At 31.7% G+C, this 17,912-nt stretch overlaps 1 pseudogene; it reads right to left on the reverse strand.

Moving 5' to 3' along the window:
- Window positions 1-14,399: 14,399 nt before the first annotated feature.
- On the reverse strand, window positions 14,400-15,576 carry LOC125861516 (protein PELPK1-like; annotated as a pseudogene).
- Between the last annotated feature and the right edge of the window lie 2,336 nt (window positions 15,577-17,912).

The raw sequence follows: 17,912 nt of genomic DNA on the forward strand, positions 1-17,912 counted from the left end.
TTTGTTCCTAGAAGTGTTAAATCAGTAAGGCCTGGGCAAAGTTTCTTATCAAAAAATTAAGAAACAGAGTACCGATCACTTAACTAATCAGTCAACTATCATTAAAAACTTATTTAAGCAATCCATTCGCAATTTAAACTTTTTATTGTTAGTGAGAGTTGAGTAAATAATAAATTGAAAGGAGGTTCATGGTCAAGGGGAAATATGTTCGAGTAACGGTGATTATGGAATTACTAGTTGTGTCCAGCTGCTCCTTGAATGAAAATTTCTAAGGCATCCATGTGACATATTTTTTAACCAATTTTTTTTATCACAGAAGCACAGTCCACTTAGGGAAACATTCATCAAGGACAGAAGAAAAAATCTACAATCGTATCCAAGAGGAAGTTAATATCGGGTGAGAAATCAATAAAACAGTAAAGCAAAGGAATATGGACGGACAAATTTCAAAAGTTGAAGCACAAAAACAATGGAATGTTGTTTTGTAGGCTTCAGCGACTACTGGAAATCATCCCCCCTCAAGCAGCGGACACAAATCATGGGCATATACAGTAGAAGATTGCAACAGTTGGGATATACGGTCAGATACAATAAAACAAGATCAGTTTGGGGCATGGATAAAAGCAGAGAATCATTTGGCTTCTGCAGATTATCAAAGACATGAAGGAGTACATAGTACTGAGGGGCATAATCTGATGAAAAATAAAATTCCAAGTTAATTGAGAGGAAAAGAGATGTATGAACTGGAAAAAGATTGATACACATACAAGGAGTTGACTCGACTAATACATACATGGGTATAAAGAAAGATAATGCCCATATATTATGTCAAAATGATTGCAAAGAAACTGCATGTCTTAAGGAAAATGAGGAGGATTCCTTGCACAGAAAAGAATCAAACCAATTGCAGCCTATATATGGAGATAGAACCTTATGAATCAAAAGGGGGACCTTCTGTTACTAATAAGACCCAAATTTTGGATATTGATTAGGGAGAGGAGGATAAGTGCTCAAAACTACCACTTGATAATAATACATATGACGCCACAACAAAGGAAAATGAAGATGCTGCCTAGATGAATACAAAGGATCTAACATAAAATATTAACCAGGGTATCATAATCACTAATCAAATCGAAGGTCATAAAGGAATCAATACCATACAAGCTGGAACAAAAGATCAGGTATGTATTTCTACTTTTGAGGCTTATTCTGAGTGCTTATCTCAGTCGTTAGCATTTGAACATTGTAATGAAAATAATAAGTTTAAGAAACTAAGGAATGACAATCAGAATGAAGGGAAAAAAAGGATAAACTAGAAACAATGCATCTTCACTCTCCAATTATGATTTTCTTAAGTGAAACAAAAAACAGAGAAAGCACGGTTAAAAGGGTACAAAGACAAGTAAATATGGTGCACGCTATAACTGTGGAGCCGATGGGATTATTAGGAGGACTAGCTTTATTTTGGAATGATACTATCCAGGTATGTGAATCACATTCTTCTCCTTTTAATATCGCAACTTTGATACAAGTTAGCTTAGTTGATTCCAAATATTGGTGTATATTTGTGTATCTAAGTGCAAATAGAGTCACTCGTATATATCAGATGCAAGAATTAGTTAAAAAATGCATAGATTGGGGTGCTTTGTGGGTCATAGCTGGTGACTTTAATGATATTATTGATGGATCGTAAAAACAAGGAGGAAGAAGTAGAGATACTTGGACCTTTAGAGACTTTAAAAATTTTATATGGAACTTAGATGCAATTGACTTAGGTTATAAAGGAAAATCTTGGACATGGTGGTGTTACAGGGAAAATGAGGGTATAATCCAGGAAAGGCTAGATCGTGTTTTAGTCTCTCCTAATTGGAAAATTAAATTCAAGAATGCGAATGTGCAATATATTGAAACTGAGGCATAAGATCATTCTACCTTGATGTTGTCTTCTGATGCGGAACCAATTAGGAAGAAAAAAGGGTTTTGCTTTGATAAAAGGTGGATTGAGCGTGAAGGAGTTCAGAATATTATTTCAAAACCTTAGTAGTATGATTGTAATGGCTTTGTGCAATCTCAAGTTAGCTTTAAAATAAAACATTGTCAGGAGATCCTTCCTACGAAAAGATTGCAACATGATGCCATGTGCATATACAAGAGTGTGCTATGTTACAAGTTGTAAGGAGATTGAAAAACTTGAAGAGAAGCTTGAAGGGTTAAATGTTCAAGCTTTCAAGATTAATGTAACTGAATCTGATGAAGATCAAAAGGCTCTTCAGTAAGCTCACGAACTACTACTATCAACTACTATTAGATACATTGAATGTTGAATTTCAAGAATAGGAGAAAAAGAAGTACAAAAAATTTCGATAATCATCTTAATTGGCTAAAAAGTATTTACAGCAGAAGAGCAAAATAACATGGACTAGGCTTGGCAATGACAATACTAAGTACTTATTTTCAGTTATAAATAACATAAGTTTAAAACATGCTACCACTCAGTTGAAGGATGAATAGGAATTCAGCAAACAGATCAGGCCATTATAGCCAACATATTTGTTAATTACTACAAGACTTTTCTAGGTACAGAAACCACCTATAGAGTTAAAAGTTTAACTAGCCTCTTATTGAATGGTCCCGTTTTGTGCACAAGTCAGCAAATGAAATTGTTAAAACCATTTACTGAGGTAGATGTTACGACAGTCGAATTTCAGATTGATTGCAATAAGAGTCCTCATCCTGATGGCTAGGGAAGTGGAATTTTGTAATGTGCTTTACAAATGTTTATACAAAGTACAATCACACTCATTCTTCACTTACTAATTTCCCATTATAAGAGGACTGATAAGAGAGATAATAGTATTACTTAAGAATTGTTCTTTCCTATTTACTCCACGTTTCAGTTCAAATGGATAACTCATTATTCTATGTTGATGTTGCAATCAATTGCTTGCATTTTAGATAAGCCAGGTACCAATACTTCATCAAGCTATTGTAGTATAATTACTCAAAGATATAATCAAAATAAAGCTACAACTCACCTTTTTTCGGGTCAACAACTGAAACTGGCGATAATGATTGTTGGCAATCTTCAATAGATTTATTAGAAACCTATCACAAAAGAGACAAAATATTATATTTTAAAAAAACAAATAATAATACTTTCTAAAATGAATATTTTGTGAACACATTTATTTACCTGCTCATTACTAAATGATTTTCTATTTGAGCCAAGAGTAATACCCAAAGAATCTACATACGCTAGTATCCCTGCTTTTACTTTATCATCTATTTTTTCTTCCATATTCATATTTGCTTCAGATAATTTTTTCTTCATCATTTCCATATCCTCCTCTGCTTTCAATAACTTCTTATCCATCACTTCAATTTCTTCTTTCGCTTCAAACAACCTTTCCTCCATCTCAATTTTCAGAGTACAGGTTACTTTTTGAACTTCTATCTCAACCCTCTTATCAAAATCTCTTTGATCATTTTGGGATCGCTTATATAATGGGCCATAAACAAAACTTGGAGCTGCTCCTTTTCCTAGAGTTCGGACATTTCCATGAGTATCTGGCCCCATTACTTGTGAATACACATCATTTGAAGCACTTCCAGGTACATTTAACTCAGGATATACCTCAGCAAGATCATTCATTTCTTTCTTTATAAAAGAAAAGTAAAGCAAGATATAGTTAACAAAATATTGATGGAATAAAGTACCGTACATTTACAAAGAATGAGAATTTACCATAACTTCACTAGCTTTTTCATTTATTGGTTCATTGTTCTTTTTCGTATGTGTTTTTTTAAACACATCTATGCGAGTTGGTTTTACACCCTTCACCTTTGTCATCTGTTTGAATTGTAAGAGATTGAAACAAAAATATTTTTAAAACCGTGCATTAGTATATAGTTGTAGAAAGTAAATAATGATTATGTTATACATTATCTATAATTTGAGAATAACTCTTTCTTCCTAATGTGTGTGGCATAGTCAACTTCTTCCGACTTTCTTTGTTCCTCTCACTGTTTTTCTGAAAAAGTTAGATATAACTCTACCCATTAGAGAATAGTCTAAACTCCATGTCATATCAAAAGATGATTGATGATGAGAGAATACCTTTGCATCAATAGAGCTCCAATAATGTTCTAGTGCACGCCATTGATCTTCTTCAACCCTATCTAGACGATTAGCTAAGCGTTCAACATCATTGGTGTATGAGTCATAACCACTGCTTTTTGCTTCATGCTTCCATTCTCTCCATTTAGATCCAACTGACATCATCAAAATACGCTTCATATCCTCAGTTGCATTAGTATTTTCCTACAAACATCAATATATAACATATTTATATTAGAATATTACAAAAATAATAAATATCTTAATATCTTTTTTCTTTTTCTAGGAACCTTTATATCTGTCCATATCTTGTTCTTATAGAGACTAGGCAGAAGCCTCCAATCTTTATGATTTAATGGAGCTAAAATGCCATTTCGTGCTAAGATGCCAAGTTTTGAACTCAATCTACATCCTTCTGGCCCAATAGGTTGGCCAAGATCATTCAACTCAACATGTAAAATGCCACCTTCTTTTCCCCATCCTGAGTGCATCATAGTGGGACCCCTAGATCGCTTAGACTGCTTCCCGCTTTCACTAAAATCTGTGAATAATTAAAGATAAAAAAGAAAAAAAATCAGTATTTATAAGAATGAGTTATCCAATACTTTGTACTACAAAAGGGAGAAAAGATATTATGGATATTTGATACCTGGAAGATTTTCTAAAATATGTGAATCATTTCTTGAAATGTTATCATGATGCTCTTCTTTTTTATTCGTGGCCAATTTTGAGGTGGTTGGGGCATTGATGCACTTCCCATTTGTTGTTCTTGTTGCTCCAGAGAGTTATATAAAATCTCACCTTGAATAGAATTTCTTTGTCTTTTTCTTGCCATTTCAATAAAATTTGCTCAAGAGCTATGATACCTGCAAATTGAAAATATTTTCTACAAAAGTACAAAAATAATATCTAACTATGAAGTTAAATAATAAGACACATAAGCATATGAATAACAAAACACAACCATACGAGATTTTAACAACTGAATGACATAGTAAAAAACGCAAAATTTTATATTGTTCAATAACAATGTAAGTTAAAATAATCATAATAGCATAATAGTAATAAAAATTAAGATGTATCATCATTTTCATCAAATGCTTCATTACATTCCAAAGTTTCTGGGTTGATCTCTATTCCTGGTACTCCATGTCTAACCCATTCAATATCGTCTTCACTTTCAATTATAGTGTCATCCAATTGTTGCTCAGGCCACAATTTCATATGGTCTTCCTTATGCTCAATTGATAGTGTATCTTCACCTAAATCATAAAAACCTCTTGGCTTAAATTTAACAACAATTTGCCACTCAATTTTCATTGGATGATCGACATACTTCTTGAGCTTGAGAAGCAAAGATGAAAGGTTCATTTGATAAATGTTGTTTTATGTAGAGTAGATGATTAAAATTCACATAGAGTAAATCCATAATCATCTTTCTCAATAAGCCCTTTATTGTTGTTCACCCATTTACAGGTAAATAAGATAAACTTGAACTTCTTGGTGTAATACAACTCAATTATGTCTGTGAGGATCCCATAAAAAGAAACATCTGCCAATATGGAATTTTTATCTCTTGCACTCACATAACTTTGAGTGGTAGCTTTTACCATTATACCACTATTTTGAGTTTTTCTCTTGGCATCACGAGATTTTGTTAATTATCTAACTCCATTACATATATATCCCGTCGTGCTTTTTGCTTGCTTTGATGGGCCAATAACTAAATGTTGAATATCTTGAGGTATTTGTTCACCAGCCAAATGCATCTTCTCAACCTACCATTTAAAAGTATAGTTACAATTTAATTTTTTTATTATAGCTATAGTAATGCATATATGATGATATTTTAGTTTGTTCATAGATACATGATTTCTAAACCATATTTGGAATCTTTCATTGTGAATCCGATCCACATCATGTCTTGATAGACGAGGATTTCCCTTCTTGATTTCTTTTATATGTTCTCTGCAAAAGTAAAATACATTTATACTTAATAGAAGGACTTGTCGATTCTATTACTTAATAATTAATAACTAAGCATGATCAATGATTTAATACTTACTCATGATATGGAGTTGTGGAGGCAGAATTAAATAAAACATGTATGTGTGCTTGAGCATGTGTAATGTCATCAAGAATAAATCCTTTCTCTTTACTTGATCGACGACCCTCCAGATCTATTGTTTCATTAGACAATGTATTATTTCTTAATGGTCAATTAGACTTTGTCTCCACATCATCTAAGTATCTTGAGCAAAATGTCATGATCTCTTGTATCCATTGTCCCTCTGCAATGCAACTTTCTGGATGACTTCTACTCCCTACAAATTTTTTAAGGCCAAGCAAGAACCTTTCAATTGCCCACATTGAACGATATTGGGATGGTCCACCGAACATTGCTTCTTCAGCTAAATGGATGACTAGATGCTCCATGATGTCAAAAAAAGATGGAGGAAATATTCTCTCCAAATGACAAAGAGTTATTGCAACTCGATCTTGGAGCTTTTCTAATTCACCTATCTTCATAACTATTGAAGAAATGCCCATAAAAAAATTGGTCAACTCAATTAATGACTTAAGCACATTAACTGGCATAAGATTCCTCAAGGCTATAAGAAGGAGTTGTTGCATTAAAACATGACAGTCATGACTCTTCAATCCATTCATAGTGCGTTGTTTAAGATCAACACAATTTGATATATTTGAAGAATAACCATTGGAACTGTCACATCTCTTAAAACTTGTAAGAGCGTGTCTTTTTCTTTGTTACTCAATGTGAAACATGCAGGTGGTAGATAATATTTCCCATTAGCTTTATACTTAGGATGCAAAGCTTTTCGGATCCCCATCTCTTGTAAATCCAAATGAGACTTCAAATTGTCTTTTCCTTTGCCATCAACATTCAATAATATCCAGAATATGTTGTCAAAAACGTTCTTCTCAATATGCATTGTGTCAAGATTATGACGCATCATATTGTCTTTCCAGTATTCCAACTCAAAAAATATGCTCCTTATGTTCCATATATTTTTCAACACACTACCAACATCATCAACATCCCCCCATTTCCTTTTACGAGATTTGGCCAATGGATCTTTTCCAAATTTATTTCTAATATTCTTCATTTGCTTAAGAATCTCAATTCTTGACACTCGTTTAGGTGCTACCTCCAATTCTGCAAGGCCATCGAACGTAACTTTATCTTTTCGAAACTTGTGACCATGAGGTAACCATCGTCTAATGAGACATAAAACAATACTTCTGTCCATTTTTCAATCTTCTAAACTTAGTCTTGGTAAGACAACAAGGACAAGCATATCTTGTTTTCACGCCATATCCTGATAAGTTACCTAGTGCAGGAAAATCATTGATTGTCCAAACAAATGATGCACACATTTGAAACATGTGATTATTTGATGCATTAAGTGGAAACACCAATCCATAATTCTTTTAACTCATCAACTAAGGGTTGTAAATAGACATCAATGTCATTACTTGGAGCACAAGGGCCATCAATAATCATTGATAATATCATATATGGTTGTTTCATGCACAACCATTGTGGCAAGTTATAAGGAATCAAGATGACCGGCCATGTGCTATGTGAGATAGACAAAAACTTGAATGGACTAAAGCCATTTGAAGCCTGTCCAAGTCTAACATTCCGAGGATCTTGAGCGAAATCAACATGTGTTTCATCGAAATTCCTCCAAGCAATACTGTCAGCAGGATGTCGCATTACCCTATCTTTAGTGGGACCTTCTACATGCCATCTCATTTCGGTAGATGTTTTAGTCGACATAAATAGTCTTTGAAGTCGTGGTATCAATGGAAAATATCTAAACAATTTTGCTGGAATTTTTGAACTTTTTGAACTATTGTCGATTGATTCACCTTTAAATTGTTTGTATCTTGGAGCTTTACAGATCTTACAATTTATTTGATCTGCTGTCTCATTCCAATAAATCATACAATCATTTGGACATGCATGTATTTTTTGTACTCAAGCCCTAAATCTTTAATAATTTTTTTTGAATCATTAAAGAACTTGGGTAATGTTTCACCTTCAGGAAGCACATCTTTTAACAACTCTAGCAACATGGAAAATGAATTGTTACTCCACCCATTGAGACACTTTAAATGTAAAAGACGAACAAGAAATGAAAGTAGAGAATATTTGCTTCCCGGGTATAACTTACGTTCAACTTCTTTCAATAGTTTAAAAAATTCTCCAGTCTTCTTATCAAACCCCCTATTATGTTGATTTGAACTACCCAATCCATTAGTCCCACTAGTGTCCATATCAACAAAGCTAGATGTAGGAGGAATTCCAAATGCTTCATGTAACATGTCTTGCATTTCATCACCTTTATCTAACTGATTCACACATATTGGTGAAGATGATTTCTCACCATGAAAAATCCAACTAGTGTAACTAGTTAGAAATCCATCAACCACAATATGTTCAACAATCAAATCTTTTCGAACAAATTTCATATTACGACACTTTTGACATGGACACAAAATTTCAGAGGCATTAGACCTATCTAATGATGCAAAATGAAGAAATTTGTTTGCTCCATTCTCATATAAAGGATCAAGTCTATTTTTTATATTTATCCAACTCTTATCCATTAAGAGTATAACCTATACATATAGGAAACAAAAATCAATTAAAAAAATAGTCATTCAAAATCAACTAACAATATTAATAAAATAAATAAACGAAAGCGCCTAATTATAAGCAGTAATCATAATGCAATGATCATGAAATTTTTATGAAGAGTATGCTTCTGTTTATATTTATTTTTCATATATTTGCTCAAAATTGTAGAAAAATTATCTCAAGTTGGTCATTTGATAATCATTTGTAGTTTTATATCACTGATTAGTTCATATAAAATGGTCTTCTAAAAATAAGCTAACCAACCACCTAGTAGGACTATGGTAACCATTCATGATTTATTAAAGGAGAGTTTATCACTGATAATATTATTTTGATTCAAGAGATGGTCCAAAATATGAAACCACAATATGAAAGGTAGAAATCCTAGTAACAATGAGATATTAAAACTTAACATGACCAAAGCTTAAGATAGATGTTTAGTGGGAATACTTCTGTGTTCTTTTAAAGCATATGGGGTTCAATGATATTTGGATTCAGATGATTTGGAGAATCATAAGAAATAATTGATACTCCAATTAAATAGTTGGTGTTAAGCATGACACTATTTTCCCTTGTTTAGGTGACCCTCTCTCTGTAATAATGATGATTGATATACTTAATATGTATGAAAAGATTTCAGGTCAACTGATCAATAAGAATAAATATGATTTCATGGTCTATCCTAAAGCCTCAATTCACTTCAAAGACGATTTAAATCTATTACTTGCTTGTCTCATACCAGATCCTTCTGAAGTACATAGGAAGTCCTATCTTTCAAGTCAAAAACAAAAAATGTCATTTTACTGATCTAGTGATTAGTAAAGTGGCTAAGAAAGTTACTTCTTGGCAAAAAAACACTAACTCTTACCGTTGGTGGTAAATCTGTTATGCTCAATTTTGTTCTGAGCTCTATCCCTCTTCATATTTTCTCTGTGATACAACCTACTGAAGGCACCTTTAAACAAATTGATAGTCTCATGGCCATCTCTTTTTGGGGTGAAGCTGATGGGAGGAAGAAACGCCATTGGATAGCATGGGATGATCTATGTTATCCCTACTTACTCAGAGGGGGAAATTTGAATGAGGGAGATCCAAAGTTTTTGTGACTCATTTTCATTGAAGAACTGGTGGAACATTAGAACTAACAACTTACTTCTCAGAGAATTCATCGAAACCAAATACTACAAAAGATTACATCATGTGGCTAGAAAAGGGACTAATAATCAATCCCATACATGGAGAAGACTAATAAAAATCAAAGAACTTTCTGAACCGAATATCTTATGGAGTATTAGAGAGGGCAACGTGTTCTTCTAGTGGAATAATTGGAGTTTCAAGCAACATTCACCAAACACTTCAAATGCATAAAGGATAGAATATTCAAAGAAAAAAACAATTAGCCAAACGAAGTTGATTGGACTATCCAAGAATGTTGTTAAATCAACTAAAATGCATAATTTTAAGACCAGAAGTGCTGAAACAAAATAGAACAGATTCAAACTAAAGCATAAGAGCATAAGTTGAAATCCAAAAGTCTATAGTGTCAACAAAAAAATAAACATACTCTTACAGATTCAAAAGTCAAGATCTACCAAATCAAAAGAAAATACAAAACACACAAATTACTAGATCCTTTAGAAGTTTTTAAAAAATGAAGCACCAAACTTGAAGAAAAAGAACAACGAAAACACATTAAAATTGAAGCTTAAGAGCACAAGTTAGAATCCAAATGGCTATAGAATTCACTAAAGCACATATTTGTACACATATCTGTACATACTCATATGTCAAAATCTATCGAAATTGAAAGAAATATACAAACCACAAAAATGATTAGATACTACAGAAAGAAAAAAAGCACAAAATTTGAAGAAAAATGACACTGAAAACACATTAAGAATTGAAGCATAAGATCAGCACAAGTTAAAATCCAAATGACAATAGAATCGACTAAAGCACAAACCTGTTTTTTACTGATTCAGAAGTTAATATCTACCAAAACTAAAGGAAATATACAAACCCCACAAATCATTAGATATTATAGAAAGGATAAAAGCATAATTTTTGAAAAGAAAAAGAACAATGAAAACACCTTAAAACTGAAGCTTAAGATCTTCCTGCTAGCACCTTGCCTTCTTTTCTCTTAGTCTTCAAACTGTAAATCAATGGTGAAGTTTCAATAAATCAATGGTAAAACTTCAAAAAATAGATAGAATGTATGAAAGCGATGTGTGTGATGATTACTTAATCTGTTAACACCATATAAGAAGTACTTCAAGAACACTAAATCTAGTTCTAAGGTACAAATTTCTGCAACAATCTTCAAGTTATTGTAATTAATTTTATATCTTCAACTATCAATTAGTAAGACCTAAATTAGATAATAAACTTGCCTCAAGCGCTGCCAAAAAGAAACCGAAAGAACTAAAACCCTAAGATTTTTGAAGAATAAAAGGAACTAAAAGGAGGGAAGCCAAAAATCTTACCGCCAATTTATTTTTCCTTATATATGTTGTACTCCAGATTTTTTCGCTACAAATCTGCGATAAACCATAATTTTCATAGTTGTTTAGTCGACCCAACCAACTTGAACAAAGATTAAACTTGATTTGAAGGAAGGACTCAACCAATTTGCGCAAATATCTCATGGGCTAGGGTTTTAACAAGGGTTGGAGTTCTTCTAAATGGAAGGATGACTTTAGAAAAAAACAAATTAGAGTCTTTTTTATTAAAAGGGAGGTTTTTTTTTTAATGTTTTCTATATCTGATGTGACCTTCACATTATAATAACTTTATTTAATTTTTTATTTTATTTATTACTATAACCTTTCATAAGACTTGTTATTTTAATATAATGAGAAAAAAGTCTAATATACCTTCATTCTAAATGTGTTTCATAATATATATATATATATATATATCCCCTCACATATACCCTTTTCTTCTAACGGATTCATTAAAAAAGTAATCCATGTATGAGTATGTTTTATCCTTCTCACACATTTTTTAAATTTTTCTTTAATTCAACGGCTAATTTGAATTTATTATTTTGATGTTCAAATTTTTATTCTTTTAGCTTATTTTCTTATATAATTTATTACATGTGTCCTAAATTTTCTCCAATTATATAAAAATTAAACTACAACAAAGCCGCAAAAAATATATTTTTAATTTTTCTTTCTTTTTTTTTTCATTCGCACTTCTTTCGTTTATTTCTCTTATTTTACACCAAATAATGAAAGGAAAATGAAATAAGAATAAGAAACTCAAATAATAACAAACAAAGAAGTCAAAAAAATAATTTGTGTGTGAAAAAAATCAAATACATAAGTTTTTTAAATATTAAAAATCAAAAAAAGTAATTTTAAAATTAATTTTATGACTTTTATAACGATAGGGTATATGTAAGCCACTTTTGTAATAGTAAAGGGTACATGTGAGCTAGTTACTTTTAAAACGAGGGGCATATCAGCTCAAATTGGCAAAGTTCAGAGGTATATTGGGTCCTCTTTTCCTTATACATAATATAATAATATATACAGTAGCCTCACAATACCTACTATCAAGGCTAAAAAAATTAATTTGGCCGGAATCACTTACCTCGTTAAGAATCCCTCTAATTATAATTATAAGGGTGAAAGATATAAATCCTTAGTCACCAAACGTACGTATAGAGAAACCTCTCGAATAATGTTAAGCATGTCTTTTAAAAAATAACAAAAATTCACCCCTATATATAGGGATAATCTATCCCAACTAAAATGGGATTCAAATTATAGTTTTATGGAAATAATAACTATGAAACTTTTAAACTAGAAAACTTTTGAAATAAGAAACTTTTAAACTATGAATCTTTTAAATAAGGAAATTTTAAATTAGGAAACTTTGGCTTTGTACATTCAAAGTTTTAACATGGACTTCATGTGACACAACCCAATTTTATTTCTTTAATATATTTGACTTTGCCTTATTTTGGACACTTCTTCTGTAATAAACATTTTCTTTATCTTTTATTGAAATCTGTCAATATTTATGGAGGCAAACCATCAATCGTGGGAAAATTATTTTACTTCCTCCTAACTATAAAAAATATTATTAAGTTGTTTTAACTATTATATAAGTTATTTTTTAAAACTATTTAGTTAAGGTGTAGGATTTAAATGATTTTTCCTTCAAACTTTGCGAATTATTCAAATTGGTCCTTGAACTTTATGAATGGTCAAAATTTCTCCTTTATATATATGTTGTTGTTCATACATTAAGCCATTAGGGAAATTGAGTCATTTTGATAATAAGGAAAGTAAAAATGAGACTTTTTAAATACAAGGTAAATTTGTTATTAATCATGTAGTTTAGGAATGAATTCATATCTTTGTCGTATAAAGAATGAAAAATAACTTTAAAAAGATTCATATTTCAAACAATAAATGTAAATGGCGGTAATTAATGATTAATAGTATGACATGTGAAACATTTGTAATAATGTAGACCTTTGTTGGCAAATATCATTATTTTAACGACATTGTTTTCCAAATACCATTAAAAATAATGACACTTACCAACAAATGTCTTATTATATTGGACATTTGTATAAAATGTCGTTCTTTTAACAACATTATCACAAAATGTCACTAAAAGAAATGACATTTGTTGCAAAATGTCATTATTTTAACAACATTTTTTCAAAATGTTGCTAAAAGTAAAGTCATTTGTTGCAATATGTCATAATATATTCGACATTTGATGTCAAATGTCATAAAAGAGTGACGATTCTGACCAAATGCCATTATTTTAATGACATTTTGCATCAAATGTCATTGTTATTGCGATATTTGTTCATAAATGTCAATAAATTCTTTACTTTTCGACATTTATTTCAAATATCACCAATAAATGTCATCATATCTCTACTTTCTTGTAGTAATTGCGGAAATTAATTAAATCCGTAGCATGTTATCGTAAGTAGTGTTACATTATATTTTATCTACCATATTAAAATGATTCACTATTTGGTTCACTTTATTTCTTTATCTCCCATATAATGTCGTTCCTCTATTCCTAATTACTTGTCCACTTTTGATTGTCACACCTATTAAAAAAACAAGTATTAACATAGTGAGTTTACCATTTTATCTCTATTAATTATGAAGTATATGAATTAACAACTTAAGATATTCAACAAGTTCAACCTTTTTCAAATTAATTAATTGAGGTTATAATAGGTAAAAAAAATTGTCCTTTCTTAATTTGTCAAAATGGACAAGTAATTAGAGTCAACTAAAAACGAAAAAGTGGACACGTAATTAGGGACAAAGGTAGTAGATTCCCATTAATTGTTGAGCTATTAATAGTAAGTGAACAAATTCACAATTGCTGGAAGAAAAGATGAAACTACATAAATTATCAATAAAAAGAGCTTTGATATCATTCCTTCGAATTCATAATATTCAATTGAACAATTATGTGGAAACATACAAATTAAAATACAATATAATTTAATTAAATAACAAGACAATTGCAACCCAAGATAAAGTAGGAAAAGAAAAATAAAACAACAAATAAAGATTACGAATGTGTTTAACTTATAATATGAGAACCATTTTGGTTATGTTATATGTTGACCTGAAGAAGGATTTCCATTAAACATGTTGAGCATGTAAAAGATGAAAATATCATAATATGGAGGTGGTGGTGATGGGAAGGAGTTGAAGATGATTCATGGTAATAAGGAGGAGGTGGTGATGGAGAAGGTGATGGTTTCTTAAAGTAGTCATTTTTTGAAAAAGAATGCACCTTGTATTCTTGTTTAGACACTAAAGGTACCTCTAGAGCAGATAGAACCTTCTTGTAGTTATCTTCTAGAACTGATTTTTTTCTTGTAATAGTCATTCTTTGGCAAAGAAGGCACCTTGTATTCCTGTTTAGGTACTGAGGATACCTCTGTAACAAATGACACTTTCTTGTTCTTATCTTCTAAAAATGGTTTTTTGTTGTAGTCATTCTTTGGCAAAGAAGGCACCTTGTCTTCCTTTTTAGGCACTAAGGGTACCTATGGAACATATGACACCTTCTTGTAGTTATCTCCTGGAAGTGATGGCTTCTGGTAGTAGTCACTCTTTGGCAAAGAAGACACCTTGTATTCTTGTTTAGGTACTGAGGGTACATCTGGAACAAATGGAACAAATGACACCTTCTTGTAGTTATCTTTTGGAGCTGATGGCTTCTTGTAGTATTCATTCTTTGGTAAAGAAGGCACCTTATATTCTTCTTTAGGCACTGTGGGTACCTTGTAGTCGTTATCTTTTGAAACTGATAGCTCCTTCTTATAGCTATCTTTTGGAACTGATGGCTTTTTGTTGTAGTCATTCTTTGGCAAAGTAGGCACCTTGTATTCCAGTTTTGGCACTGAGGGTACCTGTGGAATAAATGACACCTTCTTGTAGTTATGTTCCGAAACTAATGACTTCTTGTAGTAATCATTCTTTGGCAAAGATAGAACATTATATTCATATTTAGGCACTGAGGGCACCTTGTATTCCTGTTTAGGAATTGAGAGTACTTTCTTGTAGTTATCTTCTGAAATTGATGGTTTCTTTTAGTAATCATTCTTTGGTAATGAGGATACCTTGAATTCTTCACTTTTGGTTAGTGTGATAGGTACTTTATTGTATGTTGTATCTGTTGATCCATAAGAATAAGGTGAGTATGCCATAGTAGAAGTGGCAATTAAGAAATATGTCAAAGCACAACCAAATTGAGGCCATTGATTCTTCATTTGGCTACCCATTGAGAATATTTGAATTCTAAGGCCAGATGGTTATTTTTTTGTGTGGGTGTGTTTCGGAATGGAGGAACTAGGAGCTTAACTAAGATGGTGACTTGATGATTATAATCCAAACATGTAAAGATTTTCCCATACTTTTGGTTAAGCTATTCCATTAATTAGGTCTTGAGATAAAGGAACAATTACCATACACCTAATTTGGTCAACTTACCTGTTTTTTTTAAAATTAACTTAAATCATTTAATTTATTGACTTCCAAAATTAATGTTGTTCTTGTTCCCTTTTGTTGGTACATTGAATATTTGATTAAACAAAATTTTTAAAGTTTGAAATATATATATGTTGTCGGCCTAATAAATATTTGCCCATTTGTTATATGTACTTTTGATTCTTTGAGCATGACTTAAAACTCTAATCATTATATTGGAAGCTATTTTTTCAAATATCATTTATTTGATTTTATCTTTGGTTTACTATCTGGTATTTAGACAAATCATGGCTAAATTCACCTTAACTAAATTAACCTAGTAACAGCCGTTAAATGCTTTTATATTCGAAATGGCCAAAGCTAGAATACTTTTATTAATATGTTATCAGATCAAAATGATGACAATAATGTAACAATCAAATGAGCCCCAAAAATTTAAAAGGGAAGGGGCTTGTAAGGGAAATTTAACAGAAATCGCATAGTGTTAAGAGCTAATTACGTGTTATTCCTGTTCTTTTTCAAATTACTAAGAATCCTTTAAATTTGGTGGAACCTGGATACATCCCAAAACTTCCCAATACATCGCGTTCCAATTTCAGATACATCTCTCAATCTCCCGATACATCTCGTCTCGATTTCGGATACATCATTCAACGTCTCCATATATCATGTGTAGTGGTATTTCTGATCTATACATCACCTAAAGTGATGTATCCGACCGATATATCATGTAAACTGATGTATCTGAGAATAGGAGAGAGTAGAAATTTTTGTAATTTTTTCAAATGGTAAATTCTTTTAGAGAATATGGTAAAATAAGTTGTGTATTTAATTAATTTTTCCTAGTTTTATACAGTATGATGTAACTCTATAACACTTACAAATATTGTTATTTTCTTTCTTTATTTTGCTTCTTGTTTTGGTAACATGAAATGCCCGCCACTCTACTCTTGGTATTGGAATTACCAAATCCTCATTGATGGTTGTTATTTTGCTACTAAATTTATGAGAAACAAATTGACAATTGCTAGAAGAATTGGTGAATCTATAGATACAAACTTTCAATAAAATTAAGAAAATTTGTACTGAATTGACACAACTCTCTGGATACATTCAAAAATGAATTTAAATGACAAAACAATTGCAACTCGAAGTAGGAAAGAAAAGAAAAGGAAAACAAATAAAGAATTATGTTCTTTGATAGGCATTGATATCATGCCTTCGGACTCATAATATGAGAACCCTATGGGTTATATATGCTAAGCTGGAGAAGGACTTCCTTGAAACATGTTGAACATAAGAGATAAGAATTTTGTAATATTGGGGTGGTGGTGATGGAAAAGGTAATGGTTTTCTGAAGTAGGCATTTTTTGGAAAAGACGACATCTTGTATTTTGGCTTAAACACTAAGGGTATCTCTAAAACAGTTGGCACCTTCTTGTAGCTATCTTCTGGTATTAATGGTTTCTTGTAGTCATTCTTTTGCAAATAAGACTTCTTATTTTCTTGTTTAGGTACTGAGAGTACCTTGTAGTCATTATCTGTTGAAACTGATAGCACCTTCTTATAGTTATCTTCTGAAACTAATGGCTTCTTGTAATAGAAATTTTTGGGCAAAGAAGGCAACTTATATTCTTGTTTAGGCACTGAGGGTACCTCAATACATACTTGTTTAACAACCCTCGCATGACGAAACACCTTGGGAAAAGTAAACCTAGATGTTGCTAAGTGTTCTGATGCTAAAGGAATTGGCAAACTCAAGCCTTCATTAATCCTTGTGTCATGTCATGTTATGTAGGAAACAAGGGGGAGTGTGTCCGGCCCACTCGAGGAACTCGATGAAATACTCAAAAACTGAAGGAGCCTTGTTGGTAGTCTACCAACTAACCTCTAGCCTATGAATCACTAGTTGTCTGATGATATTCATGTCACGACCCAAAGTACACCCTAGGCGTAACATGGACTATATAACCCCGAGAGACCCTAAACAATCCACTTAGCATACATCATACAAGATAATAGTAATAAATGTTTCAAAGGAAAAAATCTTATATCATAAAAGAGTATGACAAAGCGAAGTCTAGCATAGTCTCAAAAGCCATAGATTACATCAAAAAGGAATTGGTTAGGA

Source organism: Solanum stenotomum, chromosome 4, assembly GCF_019186545.1.
Source record: "Solanum stenotomum isolate F172 chromosome 4, ASM1918654v1, whole genome shotgun sequence".
Classification (NCBI taxonomy): Eukaryota; Viridiplantae; Streptophyta; class Magnoliopsida; order Solanales; family Solanaceae; genus Solanum; species Solanum stenotomum.